This window comes from Emydura macquarii, unplaced genomic scaffold, assembly GCF_026122565.2.
Source record: "Emydura macquarii macquarii isolate MOO-44397 ecotype Brisbane River unplaced genomic scaffold, CSIRO-AGI_Emac_v2 contig_1363, whole genome shotgun sequence".
Lineage (NCBI taxonomy): Eukaryota > Metazoa > Chordata > Testudines > Chelidae > Emydura > Emydura macquarii.
In genome coordinates this window covers 20,343,696-20,361,580 of record NW_027131500.1, presented here as the reverse complement: position 1 = coordinate 20,361,580, position 17,885 = coordinate 20,343,696, and the positions used below count along the sequence as shown (strand labels likewise).

The window sequence follows — 17,885 nt, the reverse complement described above, 5'->3', positions numbered from 1 at the left end:
TTGAATTTTGTGTCTCAGAAGTGCCTTATTATTCCTATCTTTCTAGATAAAACAATGAGGTATGGATGAGTCTTCCTTCACACTCATGCACACAATTTTCCATGTTACTAGAACTCTACAATGCCAAAATGGTCATAGATGAATTTTATTCTTCTGCTAGTAATGTTAATAGAAAGTGAGATCATATAATGCAATCTAGTTTGTTGCTAATTTAATAGTAATCAATACAATTTAATTGTATTATCTCCATTTTGGTCTACCAAATCAGACTGAGGTCACTGGCTAACATTTTTCTTTTGACTTTATCTAAACTTTTTTCTAGATTAAATTGCACAGAGCTCTGCAGATTTCTTGAGAAGCATTTGTAAGGTTATCTGATTCCATATGCATTTCATTTCAATGGAAAAGGTTGAGAAAGTAACACAGACAGAATTTTGGATCTGATCACTTTATTTGATTCCCAGAGCTAAGCGAAAATGATGTGTGGCATTAAAAACATTTTTAACTGAAATTGGAACTGTTTTTAAAGTCATCCAATCTTTGTGAGAAATATCTAAAGATTTGTCAGCACAGAGACCTAACCTAAACTACTGGATTATAAAACTGAAACCCCCATGGAATTAGAACTAACCACAGTTGTAGGAAGTCTGATAAGATACAAAGCAGCATTATCTTATGCTACTACATAGAGAAATGAGAGAGCACTATTTACTAGGAAGGTTGCAAATAGATTCTGCTACAGTAAATACATGCCACAATAAACTGGGTCCCAAATTCAAACCATTCTTGAGAACACAGTCTTAGAAGTGTGGTCTTTGCATGGAACTGGGAACCGGGAACCAGGAACTCTTCAGTCCATCTCCAGGCTCTGAAACCAGCTCCCTCTGTAGACTTGTGCAAGTCACTTATGCTCTTTGCATCACTATATCCACTTGTAAAACAAGCACACTAATATTTAGCTATCCACAGGGTTGTGGTGTTGGTTAATTTAGATGTGAAGTATCATTCTATATATGGTGCTTCACATAATATGTAATTTTGTAAAATAGCCTATGTTCCACACTTCAGGCAGTTGAACATCATCTCTGCATCTAAAGAAAACTTAGAGAGTAAATAATTCATTAGTCCTAATCATAAAATTATACTGCAAAAACCTCTGGCATTTAATCTGCCCTTAATGAAGCCTGCCAGATCAGTTGACACAATTTGGGGGATGGCTTTTCTGACCTGTCGGCAAGAGCCTTGACAAAGATTTTTAATCAAAAATAAGTAAAGAAAGAGGCAGGCCTGTAGTCACAAGAGGTTAGCTGAAATACAAAACAATAAGCAAGCCAGGCAGAGATAGTGATATCGTCTCCAAAAAGGATTATAATGAGGCCCTTGGGAGAACAAAGACTGTAGTATCAAATGGAACAAAAATCAGGTGGTCAGACACTGTTTAAAAATAGAGCTAACATGTTTGCAAAGATGCCCTGGATGAAGTTGAGGGAGGAAACAGGGCTAGCAATTTTTCACAAATGATGTAATGGCATGGGAAAGGATATAAGAAACTGATCTCAAAGATGCCTCGGGTGGTGGATGTCTCCTTGTATAACCTTCAGGATTCTTCCTTTTTCAGCTATATTGTGGCCTGTAGGATTGCCATCATGTTGTTCAGTGAGCTGCATCAAACAAAGTCCAGGTCATTATGGCTCGATTACATATTCTCAGGCTATGTCTAGACTGACGGTGGTAAATTCGCCGCCATCAGATCGAATTATCTGGATCGACTGAGCGGAAGTTGAGACCCTATTAATCCACCTCCGCAAGGTGGAGTAAAGCTGAGTCAATGGTAAGTAGGAGTTAGGAAGTCGACTGGGAGATGTCTGTTAACTGACAGAATATCGTTCCAGGTTCTGGACTGCCGTAGCTTGCATATCTCTGGGAAGAATGAATGGCCAAGCCACGACTGCCGCCGAATTTGGGGGCAAGTGTGGATAAAGGCTCAGTGTCTGTTAACTGACAGAATATCGTTCCAGGTTCTGGACTGCCAAGAAGGGTTTGGACTCCTAGAATGAGCAAATTCACATTTACCCCAGTGGAGACTCTTTCTACACATGGGGAACATGGATTGGAGAATCTGTCCCATTAGGTTTAACAATGTGGCAGGTCATCCGTAAGTATGAGGTACTTACTAATGGTACTAGGTCAGGTGTAGCTGCAATAGGTATCTGAACCTTCTAATCCCATGTTGAATGGGGTGTTGTTGTAGCCATGTTGGTCCCAAGAATTAGAGAGAGAAGGCAAGTGAGGTAATATCTTTTAAAGTAATATGTTTCAAACCTGTTCAGGAAGGATCACCTGTAAAGTGAATGAGTATACCACCTTCTTAACCCTTTTCTGCTCAGACTACAAATAAGGGTGCTAAATGTAAATTTGGGGAGAAAGGGTTGTGATGTGGACATTTGTCCACTAGGAATTAGACTGTGAACACAAAGTCATTTCACATAGGTCACTGAACACCCGTTGGTAGATTACCACTTTACGTCAGTACCAATTTGGGCTGGATTTTGAACTGCTGCTTTAGAAATGAAAGACTCCATAATCCTGTTACCAAGCCCCAAACCATCCCATCTTCCAAATGCATTGTTTTATAATCTGATCAAATTCTCCCTCTCCTCCATGGATTCAGAAAGGGCAAATTCCTCTGAATTTGTTTAGAAGATGGAAGTGGAATAAACAGTAATGTGTGTTCATTGTTCATGTTCCACTGGGAACCATGCTTCACTGACTAGCGCAATTCCTTTCAGGCAATTCAGCACATTTTAAGGTTTTCTTTTAAGTTATTTCACAGTAGATAGTGAGACTTTGGAATGTGATCTTTTAATTTTGAATATCGCATATATGTTTTATATCTGGGTCAAGATTATTAAATATGCTATTCATAGCTGATAATATTATTATTCACATATTTAACAAATCTCAACATTTTGAAAATGCAGTGTTGCATGCAATAGTGAACGCTAAAGTAGACAGAAAAATAAATGTATGCTTTTCAGTACAAAAGGCTAAATAACATGTCTAGTTTATTCCTATTTAGAAACAATTTTATATCTGTGTGTGATGCTATGATAGGGCTTATTGAACTATAATTTTATTGGTGACAATGTGTTTTTTTTATAATGATATTACTGTATTTCTCACTCCCCAAAATACGCTTAGTTCCAATTTTAAAATTAAGAATTTAATACAATTTTAAATTTTAAAAAGAATGATAATCTAGGCCATATACGTTATGTAAAGTTGCCATGGTAACAGTTTCTCAGAGGGGAAAACTGTCTGTCTGTAGTTTCCACAGAAACCACTCCCTGCTGAGACAGGTGCCTTGAAGGGAAGGGAAGAGAATATAAATGAGAGAGACAAAAAGACACACACACACAGCGATGTCATATGATCTCTGCAGCATCCATACACTGTAGTGAAGTCAGCTATACATTTTTTAGTTTTTAGTTTTTCATTGCAAGACCAGCACTGCTTCCCTGTTCTCCAGTCATGTAAACTCTGATTCGCCATTCCCTCACCTACCTGGAGCTGGGTTTGTTGCTTGTGATTTGGAAATGTTCCATGCCAGCAGAGAACTGAAACTGGTTACGTCAGACGTTAAGGTCCAGGAGTGTAAGAATCACTTTGCATGGGAACATTTAAATGGTAAATGAGAGTGTTCTTTTTTTTTTTTTTTTTTTTCTAAAAAATTCAGCAAAGCTGGATATGGAAACATTTCCTTTTAAAATGAAAAAGGGGAGGGGTGGGGTAATTCTTGATTAATTCTGGGAGGGGTGGGTTTTGTTCTCTTTTGGGGTGGAAATGCCTTTTTAGGAAAATGCATGGTGAAAGGACAGGTAATAGTAAAAGATGAATGAACTTTATTTTCAGATTTTGCTGCTTGAGGAAAAAAGGTGTATTTTATTTTTACTGTCATGGTGAAAAACCATTGAATATTATTTCCAAAATCTTTTATTTCAGACAAAAGAGTGTTGATTTATTTTATTTCTTCAAGGACAGTAACACCATGACACTTGTTCAAGGTTTAGTGCAGCCATAACTACAGATTAACATGCTGGCTATTTCATCTTCATCCTATCATCTCTCTGCCTCTTTATGAGGGGAAACAGGCTGACATGGTTATTAAATCTGGCAGCTGAGTTGCATGCACGTAGGAAGCAAGGAGAGCAGAGCATACAGAAAATGAGTAGCTTTCAGATAACAGCCTTCTTTTCCCTGCTACCAGGCTTGAAAGGCAGTCTGTAAAAAAGCTCTTTCTCTTCTTTGTGCTGGATCAGTGCACAAATATCGCAAACACAATTGCAAATGTAAGTATTCCTGGCCTGTGTGCTGCTTTCAGATTGCTAATTAAGGTTTCTAACTCCAGTGTTCTGCTTCAAAAAGCAGTGAGATGAAAGCCAAAACCATCCCAAGTGAGAATGTTTCTTTGCAGTATTGTAATGTTTTTCAGTGAAATGGCTAGAAAGAAAAGGGGATCTTTGGTAGCTTTATGAAGCAAAAAGGTTACAGTTGTGTTAGTTGATTTTTAGGATGTGTGTACTGCTTTGTTTGTGAAGGGAAGAGACAGAAACTTGATAGAAATGCTATTAGGGAGTATTAGATTACAGTAAGAAAGGTACCTCTGCATTAAGAGACTATTTTTAAATACAAAGGAGAGAAATTTCTCCTAGCATTTTTCATTTGGTGTCCTTTTTTTAAAAAAAACAAACAAACAAGACTTCTGATTAAGAAATTCTACAGTAACTTATTATAGAAGAAAAACCAAATCATCATCATCGGGGCACTATTTAGATTGCATCTGAACTAATAAGAACAATGAAAATAGCAGAGTGAGCAATGCATGTTTTTCATCAAATCTCTCATCCTGTGTAGTTGAAGATGAGCTTTATTTGCTATAAGGCATGAATGCAGAATAACATGATGATTGGGAAGCAATGGAGTTGCAGGTTTCTCAGTACTGTGGACAGGTATTTTAAACAAGAATACAGGCTTTGGTTGATATGTTTTGTGCTTTTTACAACCTGATCATCAAAGATAACAGCATCTTGGTTTACAGTCTCCTATATAATGCAAGCATTCTATAGTGTGGTTACACCATGGCAGTTAATTTCAGTTTATAGCTGGTGAACTCTTAATATGTTATGAATGAAATCTGCATATTGAAAACAATTTGCAACCAGTACAGTGTACAAATTTCAGATAATTGCGTAAGAAATGCCTGCCATGTCCAGTTTGTCTGAGTTGTCATGTCATGTTTATTTATTTACAGGATTTGTTATTTACTAGGGGCCGTCGCAGTACTGTAAACCATTAATGACCAATGCAAAAAATTATTTACTGCGGTTCCTTTTAACAGGTGACCAGCTTAAATGACGATGGAGATGGTATTTGTATTATGTATTACTGTATGGCAAATAGAGGGCCAAATACATCCCTGGTGTAACACCAGTGATGTCAATGCAGTTACACCAGGGATGCATTTGGCTGCTTTTGCTGAAATTCAAGCACCACTGGTGCCTGAATTTCTGAACATATAGATGTCTCTCTCCATTACAGCTACTTAAATTAGTTTCTGGCCTTTGCCTCCGCATCTGCCTCCCTCCCTACTCATATATGGCCACAAACATGTGCCTTAACCATTAGCTATATATGAAAATGGTAATCTTTGATCACAATTGGTAGAGTTAGGTTTCCTCAGGCAGACTGGCAGCAAGCCAACTGATGAGACAAGTGGTGACCGTTAAGGACAATGTTTATCACAAAAATGGAAAAATATTAAAATGGTAGGCATCAAGGATAGTGGGGCTACGGAAAGGTTGCCAGCTGGGGATGGCATTCAGTTAATGGCAGCTTATCCAGTAAATGCTGAAAGCCAAAAATAAGTCCATTAAATGCAGAGAAATGATCAATGACTTAATTGAATCTATTTAAAATTTCTTCCGGGAGAATTTGGAGGAGGGCTTAAAAATCTGAGATAGGTTTTTTTTAAATCTGTGCAGGATCTTTCTGTCTGCTGTTCTTCATTTCAGAATCCCAAGGTTATTATCTCTCTCTCTCACACACACTCTACTCTCACATACACATAAAGAGGAGAAGAAGAATGGGGAGTGAAAGAAAGAAAGAGAGAAATGAAAAGCTGTTTGCCCTTTCAGCTATGCTTCACATTGTACAGACTTTCATACAAAATGCTTCATCCTGCTGTAAATTGATCCTGATGGAGCCTAAACAAAGTTCAGTGATGTACAGATGTGCAGTGAAATTTGCAAACGTGTGCATTGACTTTTTAGGCATATGCTCACTGAATGTTAAATAGCCCCTGCAGTTCCTGGTGCTGCTGCCCAGAGAGAGAACTTCTCTTTCTATTATATGCATTAGTGATATTGGACTTGCTTTTTAAAGGCACTGGAGTCTGAATATCCTTGTGTGTGCTACTGTGTCCTACCACTCTGCAGATAATTTTTTGCCTTGATTGGGAGAGAATATACAAGCAGCCCTCTAATATAGGGGACACTAACGGAACTAATGTTGCCTGGTTTGTTTTTGTTTTTTCTGTAAAATACTTCGGATAGGTAAGAAACTGCCAGATTTGCTCCCTTCCATGGTAGGGAAAAGCTAGATAGACTATTTGGCTGACCCATGGGCTAACCTATTATTTTAAGGTTGGCCTCACCCTTAGCGTACTAAAGGGGAGTACATATTCAAATAGTCTAGAATTGCAGATTTCACTCGCTTGTAGTCTTTGGCCTATGCTTGGTCCAAGTTGTGATTGGCGACTGTGCCTACACATATGGCATCAGTGTCAAAGCCACTGAGAGGCTAGCATTACCCTTTGAAAGCTGGTAAAAAATGCCTCCAGGTTGTCATCTGGCCCCATCTTTGTTAATATCACTGACCTGTGAGGGAGTCACTCCTGTGGAGGCAGGTCCCAATGAGTCCCTTTGGGAAAGCAGGGCTGGCATCAACTGTTGGATCAGCTCTTTTTGCAGCTCCCTTTGTTGGGCTACCATCTCTTTCAACAGCTGTTGTTTCTGCATTGTTTGTACTTGTTGCTAAATGGGCCATTGCTGTAGCAACTGCTCTTGGAACTGTTGCTGCTGAATAGCCTGCCACTACAACATCTCAGCTAGCCACTTATACCACCACTCTGGTTCCAGCTCAGTTAGAGTCCCTAGGTTCCTGTCCTCTCTGAGTTTGTTTATTTGTCTCTTTGTTTCATTATCCTTGTATCAGGCCTGGGGCTGCAATGGCCTCATTCACCACCATTTTGTGACAGGCTGGGTGTTTTCAGACCCTCAACAGTCCTTCCAGTTATGAGGGTGCTCAGTCTCTAAGTGTTTCAAAAGAGTCTATAGAGGTCTGAATCCTTAATGATGGTTGGGTACAGCTAGACTCCAGGTCAGAGCTTGCCTTCAACCCCTCCCTGTTGCAATCAGCTTATGCCTGGTCTGTTGGGTCCTTGTGGAAAATACTTGCAAGCTGTCTTCATCCAAGCAGTTCTGTTGCAAGAGTCAGCTAACTTTGGGGCACAGCAGTTTACTTCCTGGTTGCCATCCCTTCCTGTGACAAACTCTCCCCTTTAAGCTTACTTCCTCCAAGTGGAACAGGCTTGCAGGTGTGCTTGTTTAGTATGGGTTGAGCCTAGATGAGCTCATTAGCCTTTTCCTGATGGGGTTGGGGGTATGCGCCATCATATTGGCCAGGACCCCATTTTGCTAGGCACTATATAAACACCGAACAAAAAGAGAGTCCCTTCCCCAAAGAGCTAACAATCTGTTTCAAATACAATATCAAAAAGGGTGCAATATCAAAAACGGCAGAGTAAGAAGTAATAAACATTTTAAAGAGATCCTATCAAATGCCACATCACAGATTTACCTTCCTCAAAGGCAAATAAATCCCATGTAGTGGCTCTGGGAGATAACTTTATACAATTAAATAAATATATCGTAATAGTTAAGAAACTACACTGGGTATGTTTATTTCTCTTTCAGAAAACCAGGATCATCTTTGGTTAATTGGGGATCATGGTCTATGATTTTAAAAATATCAAAATATATTATTGCAGTTTTACAGGGACACCTTCACCTTAACAGTCACACGTCTGGCTGAGAATTTTTTTTACTTTCTTTTCTTATAGAACCTAAGAATTTGTTACCTGATGGAGATTAGAGAAAATAATTTTCCTCTATTTTTTCAGTTTGTCTACTCTGTGCATTGAATAGTGTAATGACTCTCACTATGGAGTACCATCAGAATTTGAACTCTGGATCTTTAGCACTAAAGCAAAGAGTTCTATCACATGCACTATTGATATAACTCCACTAACTGGCAGCAGTAGTAGGCTATTATTCTCTATATGGACTAGCCACTGGAGGTGGACATGGCATACACTTTACAGTTGTGTTATAACAGCATCTTGTTTATAATCAGTTTCACCGATTCCCCTGTAATCGGTTAGTTAATTTCAATTGTTGTTTACCGTGGTCTTTCAGACAGCACTGGAGAGATGAAAATATTTTCTAAACAAATAGGAAAATGAGTCAATGGAGTTATTCCTGATTTAAACTGGCATTAGCGAGAGCACCAGAATGAAACACTGACTGATGATGATCTTGAACCAAATCTGAAATGGAAATGGAACAAACTTTTCATTAAAAACTTTGATGAAAAATAAAGAAGGTTAGAACTCAATTACAATAAGTAATGAGTTCAGCTTGATACAAAGTCTTTTAAAGTAAATGAGAGTATTTTCATTGAATTGAATGGGCTCTGGATCAGGCCCTTAGTGGTTCCATACAGATCAAATATTCTTGTATTCGACATCTCAGATCACAGAACACATCAGATCTGTTCCTCTGCCCCCAAAACAGGTGGCTTGTTAAATCTTGATAAATAATTGCTTTAATAATTGAAATTGCATAAATGAAACTCCATTGGCTGTTATTGTCCTCCTATGTTAAAAGACTGCAGAACCTATTCTGTTGTTTCACAATATGATTGTTTAAAGTATGTTTAGAAAAACTGAAGCTCTCTTTGGCTTCTTATTTTCAAATTTGAAGGGAGATATAGTAATTGTCAAGAGAACATACACTTCCATCAAAACTATAGATCTTCTTACTGTACTGCTCAATTACAGTTTAACCAGTATTCTAGTTTGCCATTTGTATGTGAGTTCAATATATTTTTGTTTCTATATAGCCAGTAGTGTGTTTTAAATGAGTCATTCATGGCGATACCAAAATCCATTTATATATGGGTTTTTTTGTTAACATGTAATTAAAAATAATAAGATGGCATAAAACTTTCTGTGACCTGATTCAAAGTTGTCCTGACCCACTGATAATGTTTCCCTTAAGGTGTTTAATATCCAACTATTAATTTAATGAAGTGTATTCAGCTAAATTGAATCACCTCACCAAAACATAAATGTTAATTGTGAAACAGTTGTGGGCCATTGATAATGATTCCTTTAATCCCATTACTACAGAGTCATTAACTTAATGGAGCATATTCACCTAAATTTAATCACATCACCAAAGCATTAACATTAAATACCCACATATAACAGCTATAACATGGTTCATGCCCATCAAACAATAATTTCACTCATTCATTCACACGTGTGGGTTCTGATCCCGCACTGTGGTCCATGCAGGTGGACAATGAGAGCAGGAGCACAGGAGCAGCAGATTGTTAGTATGGATCACAATGCAGGCTCAGTGCCTTAGTTTGTATTGTCTGGTAACACCTATCCCTTTCCAATCCCTTTGCTCTCCTCCCATCTCAGCTGCAGATTTCGGTAATAGTGCTGGCTGGAAAACAAGCAATCAGTTTCATGAATACTTTTGAGGTTTTGGCATTTGGTTTTGTTCTGCATTGCAACAAAACTGAGACCCTTAGAACTTTTTCATGAAAAAATGAGGGTGCAAGAGACCCTGGACTGGCCAATAGCCCATTGGTTAGGGCACTCAGATGGGCTGTAAAAAACACAATTTCAAGTCCCTCCGCTGATTCTCTCTCTCTCTCTGTCTCAACCACTCTTTATGAAGTATTAAATATTCACTGGGCCAGTGAGGGACACTGAGACCTGGTCTACACTGGCGACAGAGGTCGACGTAAAGTCACTTACGTCAGTCTTTGAACACATGCGTCTCCACTGGCACTACTGTTAAGTTGACTTAAGTTGTGTCAAAAGTCGACTTAATAAGACCACCTCTGCAAGTGGCGTAGCGTCTAATTCGAATTTATTAATTCGATTTAGTGTCAGTGTAACACAACTTCACTTAAATCGACTTAATTGGCCCCTGGGAGGTAACCCACAATGCCCCCTTGTGACCGCTCTGGGCATTCACGCTGTGCTGTACCGTGGTCACGCTACCAGGAAATGTTCCCTCCCCTCAAGCCCCAGGAAGATTTGAATTTTCATTTCCTGTGCTGCCACCATGAAGAGAGCTTTGTCACTGTACTCCTCATGGCTACTGCAAAGCCCAAAATGCACTCCAGCATGGAGTCAACCAGAGGTCTTAGATCTCATTGGTCTGTGGGGCGAGGAGTCTGTTCTGGCTCAGCTCAGAGCCAGCAAAAGGAATCTGGACATTTATGGGAAGATATCCCAGGGCATGCTGGAGAAAGGGACACCAGAGGGATGCACAGCAGTGCTGCGTGAAGATCAAGGAGCTGCGTCAGTCATATCAGAAAGCCAGGGAAGCTAACAGCCATTCTGGCTCCTCGCCCAAAGCATGCTGCTTCCACGATGAGGTGCATGCAATTCTTGGCGGCGATCCCACCACAGTGCCGCCCTGCAGCATCGATACCTCCACTAGAGGACTCCCCCACAGCAGTCCAGCAGCACACAGGACAGCACTAATGATCCCGGGGAAGGCACATCTGGTGAGGTTTTTTTCTTCTTTTACATTGGGGAGGGGGGCAGGAAGGGGATTTCAGGCGTTTCGGTGACTGTACTGGGGAGTTACCCAGGGAACAATTTATTTATGTGCTGAGTTATGCTCCGATAATCATCAGTTGATATCTCACGGAAAATTTCAGGTAGGTAATCTGTTATCCTTTGCAAAAGTTTTCTGGGGAGGGCTGCCTTGTTCCTCCCTCCATGGTAGTATACTTTGCTGAGCCACGCTGCAATCAAGGGAGCCTGCATCATGGCTGGACACAGCTGGTACCCGCTGTGTGCAGCAAATCTTCCCTTTCCTCATGTGTGACCCGCAGGAGACTGAGATCGCCCATGGTCACCTAGGGATGATGGTGCATGTTTAAAACACAGAGCTATACAGCAGATGCCCTGTACCTTTGTATTCCCCATTGCAGTGTCCTACCAAGTCACACTGATTACTTTTAGCTGGTTTAAGCAGATACTATATCCCCCCAACTACCACCACGCTCTCCGCAACTCCTCTCAGTAAGGGCACAGCGAGCAGACCCTTCTGGGAGGTCAGGAATGGAATGAGGGTCTGTGTTTGCCCTGTGCACTGCATGGGGAGTATTGTCTACATTGTTGCAGTTGTATCATTTTCTTCACTCCGCTAACAGTGGCTACCTTGAAATTTTTTGTTTCATTCTGTAGACACCTCGGCCTTGGCCCCACCCTCAAGAAATGCTGCGGAAAGACTATCGCAGATTAGAAAGAGAAAAAACAAAAAACCAAGAGATGACATGTTTGGCGAGCTCATGAACGCCTCAGCGGCCGCAGGGACCAAACTCAAAGCGTGGCGGCTGACCTTGTCCCAGAATATGGACATGGACAGTGAGAGTCACAGAAAAATGCAGGAGCATGATCACAGCACCACGCAGGAGATGCTGTGAATCATGCAGGACCAGGCAGACATGCTCCGGCAGCTTGTGTAGGTTCAGGAGGAGCGGAGGCAGGACGAAGTCCCGCTGCAGCCCCTCCATAATGCTCCTCAACCGAGGGCTTTGCTGCCCTCTCCCTCCCCCGCCCCCAAGAGGTCTCGGAGGAAATTGGCCAGGCTGCAGTACATGCTCACCTCCACCGGGGTGGAGGCGAGCAGAAAGCAGCAGCGGACACGCTGACAGTTGACCAGCAAGCTACCATCCTACCCCTTAAGACAGTGAATGAACACTCCCCCCCCCCTTCCCCCATGACTTGAATATTCATAAATAAAAGTTTGCATCATCTCAACACGTTTCTTTATTAAATCATATCTTGTTCTGGAGGGATTTGGTGGGCACAGATATCGATGGGGGTGGGGGGGTTCACCAAAGGCAAACAACAGACAGGAACAGAAATCAGTCCTGCATCTCATTGCAGAACCTGGTTTTCAAAGCTTCCCTAATGCAAAGCGCTCCGCAGTTAGCTCTCAGCGTATTGCTGGCATCTGGCTGCTCATAATTGGCGGCCAGTCTTTCTGCCTCCACAGCCCAGCCCTGGGGGAACCTTTCCCCCTTCGCTTCACACACATTATGAAGAACACAGCACGCAGATATCACAGAAGGGAGGTATTTCTCACTCATGTCCAGCCTAGTGAGAAGACTCCTCCATCTACCCTTTAAATGACCAAAGGCACATTCTACAACCATTCTGCAACTGCTTAACCTCTTATTAAAACTCTCCTTGTCACTGTCAAGGTGACCAGTGTATGGCTTCATCAGCCAAGGGAGCAAGGGGTAGGCAGGATCCCCCAGGATCCCTATGGGCATTTCCACACCCCGAATTTGAATGTTTTGTTCTGGGGAAAAAAGTGCCTGCCTGCATCTTAGAGAACAGCCCCGAATTACAAAATACGTGCGCGTCATGCACCTTCTCAGACCACCCCACATAGATATCAGTGAAACGACCCCTGTGATCCACAATGCCCTGCAGGACCATGGAAAAGTACCCCTTGCGGTTTACGTATTCAGTTGCTAGGTGGGCAGGCTCTGAGACAGGGATGTGCATCCCATAAATGCCCCCCCCCGTCCCCTCCCGCAGTTTGGGAAGCCCAGCGTGGCAAACCCCTCCACTATGTCCTGCACATTTCCCAAAGTCACTATCATAGAATCATAGAATATTAGAGTTGGAAGGGACCTCAGGAGGTCATCTAGTCCAACCCCCTGCTCAAAGCAGGACTAACCTCTGCTATATCATCCCAACCAGGGCTTTGTCAAGCCGCAGCTTAAAAACCTCTAAGGATGGAGATTCCACCACCTCCCTAGGTAACCCATTCCAGTGCTTCACCACCCTCCTAGTAAAAAACTTTTTCCTAATGTCCAACCTAGACCTCCCTCCCTGCAACTTGAGACCGTTGCTCCTTGTTCTGTCATCTGCCACCACCGAGAACAGCCTAGCCCCATCCTCCCTAGAACCCCCTTTCAGGTAGTTAAAGGCCGCTATCAAATCCCCCCTCACTCTTCTCTTTTGCAGACTAAACAAGCCCAGTTCCCTCAGCCTCTCCTCATAAGTCCTGTGCCCCAGCCCCCTAATCATTTTTGTTGCCCTCCGCTGGACTCTCTCCAACTTGTCCACATCCTTTTTGTATTGGGGGGCCCAAAACTGGACACAATATTCTAAATGCGGCCTCACCAATGCCGAATAGAGGGGAATAATCACTTCCCGTGACCTGCTGGCAATGCCCCTCCTAATGCAGCCCAATATGCCATTGGCCTTCTTGCCAACCAGGGCACACTGCTGACTCATATCCAGCTTTTTATCCACCGTTACCCCCAGGTCCTTTTCTGCAGAGCTGCTGCCCAGCTCGTTGGTCCCCAGTCTATAGCTGTGCATGGGATTCTTTCTTCCTAAGTGGAGGACTCTGCACTTGTCCTTGTTGAACCTCATTAGATTTCTTTTGGCCCAATCCTCCAGTTTGTTTAGGTCACTCTGTATCCTATCCCTACCTTGCAGGGTATCTACCACTCCCCCCAGCTTAGTGTCGTCCACAAACTTGCTGAGGGTGCAATCTACCCCATCCTCCAGATCATTAATAAAGATGTTGAACAAAACCGGCCCCAGGACCGACCCCTGGGGAACTCCGCTTGTGACCGGTTGCCAGCTAGACATGGAGCCATTGATCACTACTCGTTGAGCCCTATGCTCTAGCCAGTTCACTATCCATTTTATAGTCCTTTCATCCAACCCATACTTCTTTAACTTGCTGATAAGAATACTGTGAGAAACCGTATCAAAAGCTTTGCTAAAGTCAAGGTATATCACATCCACTGCCTTCCCTACATCCACAGAGCCAGTCACCTCATCATAGAAAGCAATCAGGTTGGTCAGGCATGACTTTCCCTTGGTGAATCCGTGTTGACTGTTCCTGATCACCTTCCTCTCTTCCAAGTGCCTTAAAATGGATTCCTTAAGGACCTGCTCCATGATCTTTCCAGGGATTGAGGTGAGGCTGACCGGTCTGTAGTTCCCCGGATCCTCTTTCCTCCCTTTTTTGAAGATGGGCACTATATTTGCTTTTTTCCAGTCCTCAGGGACCTCCCCCTGTTGCCATGAGCTTTCAAAGATAATAGCCAATGGCTCTGAAATCACCTCAGCCAACTCCCTCAGCACCCTCGGGTGCATTGCATCCGGCCCCATGGACTTGTGAATGTCCAATCCTTCTAAATAGTCTTGAACCTGTTCCTTCAGCACTGCGGGATGTTTGCCTCCTTCCCATTCTGTGCCACCCAGTACAGCAGTCTGGGAGCTGATCTTGTCTGTGAAGACAGAGGCAAAAAAGGCATTGAGTACCTCAGCTTTCTCCACATCCTCCGTCACTAGGTCGCCTCCCTCTTTCTTTAAGGGGCCTACACTTTCCCGAATCTTCCTCTTGTTGGCAACATGCCTGTAGAAACCCTTTTTGTTCCCCTTCACGTCCCTTGCTAGCTGCAACTCCAATTGTGCTTTGGCCTTCCTCATTTCATTCCTGCACGTTCGAGCAGTGTTTATATAATCCTCCCTAGTCATCTGACCAAGCTTCCACTTCTTGTAAGCTTCTTTTTTGCGTTTAAGTTCGCCAAAGACTTCTTTGTTAAGCCAAGCTGGACGCCTACCATATTTGCTATTCTTTCTGCACATCGGGATGGTTTTCTCTTGTGCCTCTATCCTTCGTAGCAGAAGTCTATTGATGGCCCTGCACACTTGAATCATGGCGGTGCTCACTGTAGATTTACTGACTCTAAATTGATTTCCAACTGAGCGGTAACAGTTGGGGGTTGCCAGCTTCCACAGAGCAATGGCGACTCTTCTCCACCATCAGAGCTTGTCTCAAGCGAGTGTTCACATGCTTCAGGGACGGGGCCAGCTCCGAGCACAGTTTGAGGAAAGTTGCCTTTTGCATACGAAAGTTTTGCAGCCATTGGTCTTCATCCCACAGCTGTATACTGATGTGGTCCCACCGGTCTGTGCTTGTTTCCCTGCACCAGAACCGGTACTCCATGGACTGCAGATGATGCGTTACAGCCTGCAACAGTCAGGAATTGTTCTGCTAGATGGCTTGTAGCAGGGTAACCTCGGTGGCATTGCTGTTGTGTGTGCTTCGGATTCTTGCTTTACTTCAAAAATACTCAATGATAAGCTGCAATGTATTTGTGACACTCACAATAATAGTGCAGAGTTGAGCTGGCTCCATGTGTCCACAGCAATGACAAGCGTGGGGAGTAAAAAAATGGTGCAAAAATACTTTTCCTGTTTGTTTGGGGGAAGAGGGGAGGGGGAAGCAGCATTATATCATGGGATGATGACACTCATCCCAACAGCCACCGCAGCTAGTTGCACTGTGGGATAGCTACCCACACTGCACTGCTTTGAAAGTTGAAATAAGCGTGGTGAGTGTGGACACAGGAGACCTGCACAAACAGCATAGTGTGTAGACATTGCTGCGACTTCTAAAAATCGGCAGCTGAAAGTCGACTTAAAGTAAGTTGACTTCACTTGGCAGTGTAGACATGGCCTGACTCTGAAGCCTGGTGGTTAGAGCACTGAATTAGGCAGAGAAGGAAGCTGAACCTTGATCTCCCAGAACCCAGGTGAGTGCCCAATGAGTGGGTTATTGGCTATTCTTTGGTCCTGCTCTGCTGGTTTTGACAGAGATTTCATCCTGGATTTGAGACATCTTCAGTAAAAGTTTAGTCAAAAGCAGAATGCTTCTGCAAAAAAGTCTTGGTTTGATTAATTAGCCTTTTCTAACAGACAAATTCCCAATTAGCTCTACTCAGTAGTACATTGCACAGCTTTAAACACCACCTTTGCGCTCGCTTTTTTTTTTAAAGCTAGGGTGTGAACTAGAAGGCCTTTATCTTGTACATAAATTGGAGCTGAACTTAGCCATCCAGTATCAGACAAAACTCTCATCGACTTGCGAAACCATGATATATGACCTTCAATTCTGAAGGTCATGTTATCCCATTTATTCAATTTGTACAGATTCCATATCATCATTATCAATAACTGGGCATATTTCATAAATATTCTGTCTTCCTAGACATTTATATTGTACCCATCTCTATGATTTCTAGGCATTGGTTTTTATTAGGGTATAAACCCAGCAGTGTATACAGTAAAATTTAACACTAGTAAGCACAAGGGCCCATGCTGCTGTGGCTTTTGGAAGTACACTGTGACTTTGAATTTCCTGAGTTTTGTTTCCTTAAATTCTGAACCATAGCTTGCAGGAATATGGCTTTTTGGATTGAAGTGTTGTCACTTCACTAAAGCAATCACAAAAATCTAACTTAATGCAAGTCTCTGAACATGAAGGACCATTGTACCCCCTCGAATGCCTTTTTGGCATCCAAAGAAATTAAGAATATTTTTCTTATATTGCAGAGAACAATGAATAAAATAGTTCTGAAAGATTACTTGAGGGCATACACTGACTCTTAAATCCAGCTTGATCTCGATGGATGAAGGGGTATTTTATCAAGCTGGTGAAAGCTAGTAGTTTGAAAATGATTTTGCAGTTCTTATTAGTTAGGGGATAATAGGACAGGTGCCTCTTTTTATGAGGCAGTAACGTTGTTCCCAAATGGAAAAACTAGAATGCCAAAGGTCAAATAATTGATCCCCATGAGAGATCTTGCTTATTGCCAAAAAGGTCAGGGGGATCCCCTCCTATCATTCCCCATTATACAGCACCATTACACATATTAACCCAATTAAAATACACTGTAAACTAGAATGAACCCCAAGTGTGCTTATTCAGCCTTTGGGCTTGCCACTCCCTAGCGCTGAATCTAGTTGTCTGCACCTGGCAACTGAGTAAACCTTCTACTTTAAGTGATGCTGACTTGGCAATCTATCAGTTGTACTTGTTAGAGCTGTAAGCAGAGTAAGAGACGCAAGAAAAAGGTTAGAGTTCTGTAATTCTGTTCTAAAAAGAGGGGAATCAAGGATCTGGGGTGGGCAAGGTGTGGAAGCGAGGGATCATCCAAGCAATTATGTTCTGGAGGTGTAATGTGGCAATACAGCTCCATGGTTTCTCTGGCTGAGAATTTCCTTGAGAGTCAGTTCTATAGGGCAGTAAGAGAAAAGGCTAATGTCTGATTTCTCATCATGGATAGATTTATTGGGTGAAATATAGCTCCCACTGAAATCATAGCTGCATAGATTTTTAATGCCAGAAGGAACCATTCTGATTACCTCTCTAGCCTGACTTCTTGCTTAACATATACAGCTGGCTGAAATTTAGAATTTTCATTTTGAAATTTCATATTTTATGGATTTTTCATTTTTATATAATTATTATCTTTACATTATGTCATGCTATGTCAATAGTTGTCCTGCATAATTTACATGCACTACTACCACTGATATCATAAGATGACATAATAGTTGCAACATTGTATTATTGTTAATTTATTTCATTTTTAAAATCATTAAAGGCAGCTAGCTGCTACTTAGT

General features: G+C 42.0%; 1 protein-coding gene across 2 annotated transcripts in view; it reads left to right on the top strand.

Moving 5' to 3' along the window:
* Nucleotides 1-4,227: 4,227 nt before the first annotated feature.
* Nucleotides 4,228-17,885, top strand: part of TRIM2 (tripartite motif containing 2) — a 116,134-nt gene continuing 102,476 nt past the window's right edge. Inside the window, exon 1 of one of the 2 annotated variants that reach the window (XM_067551876.1) lies at nucleotides 4,228-4,349. The gene's annotated coding sequence lies outside the window, so the exon portion shown is untranslated. Of the gene's footprint in view, nucleotides 4,350-17,306; nucleotides 17,333-17,885 lie in introns of those variants that run through there. The other variant, XM_067551877.1, reaches the window with a different exon arrangement.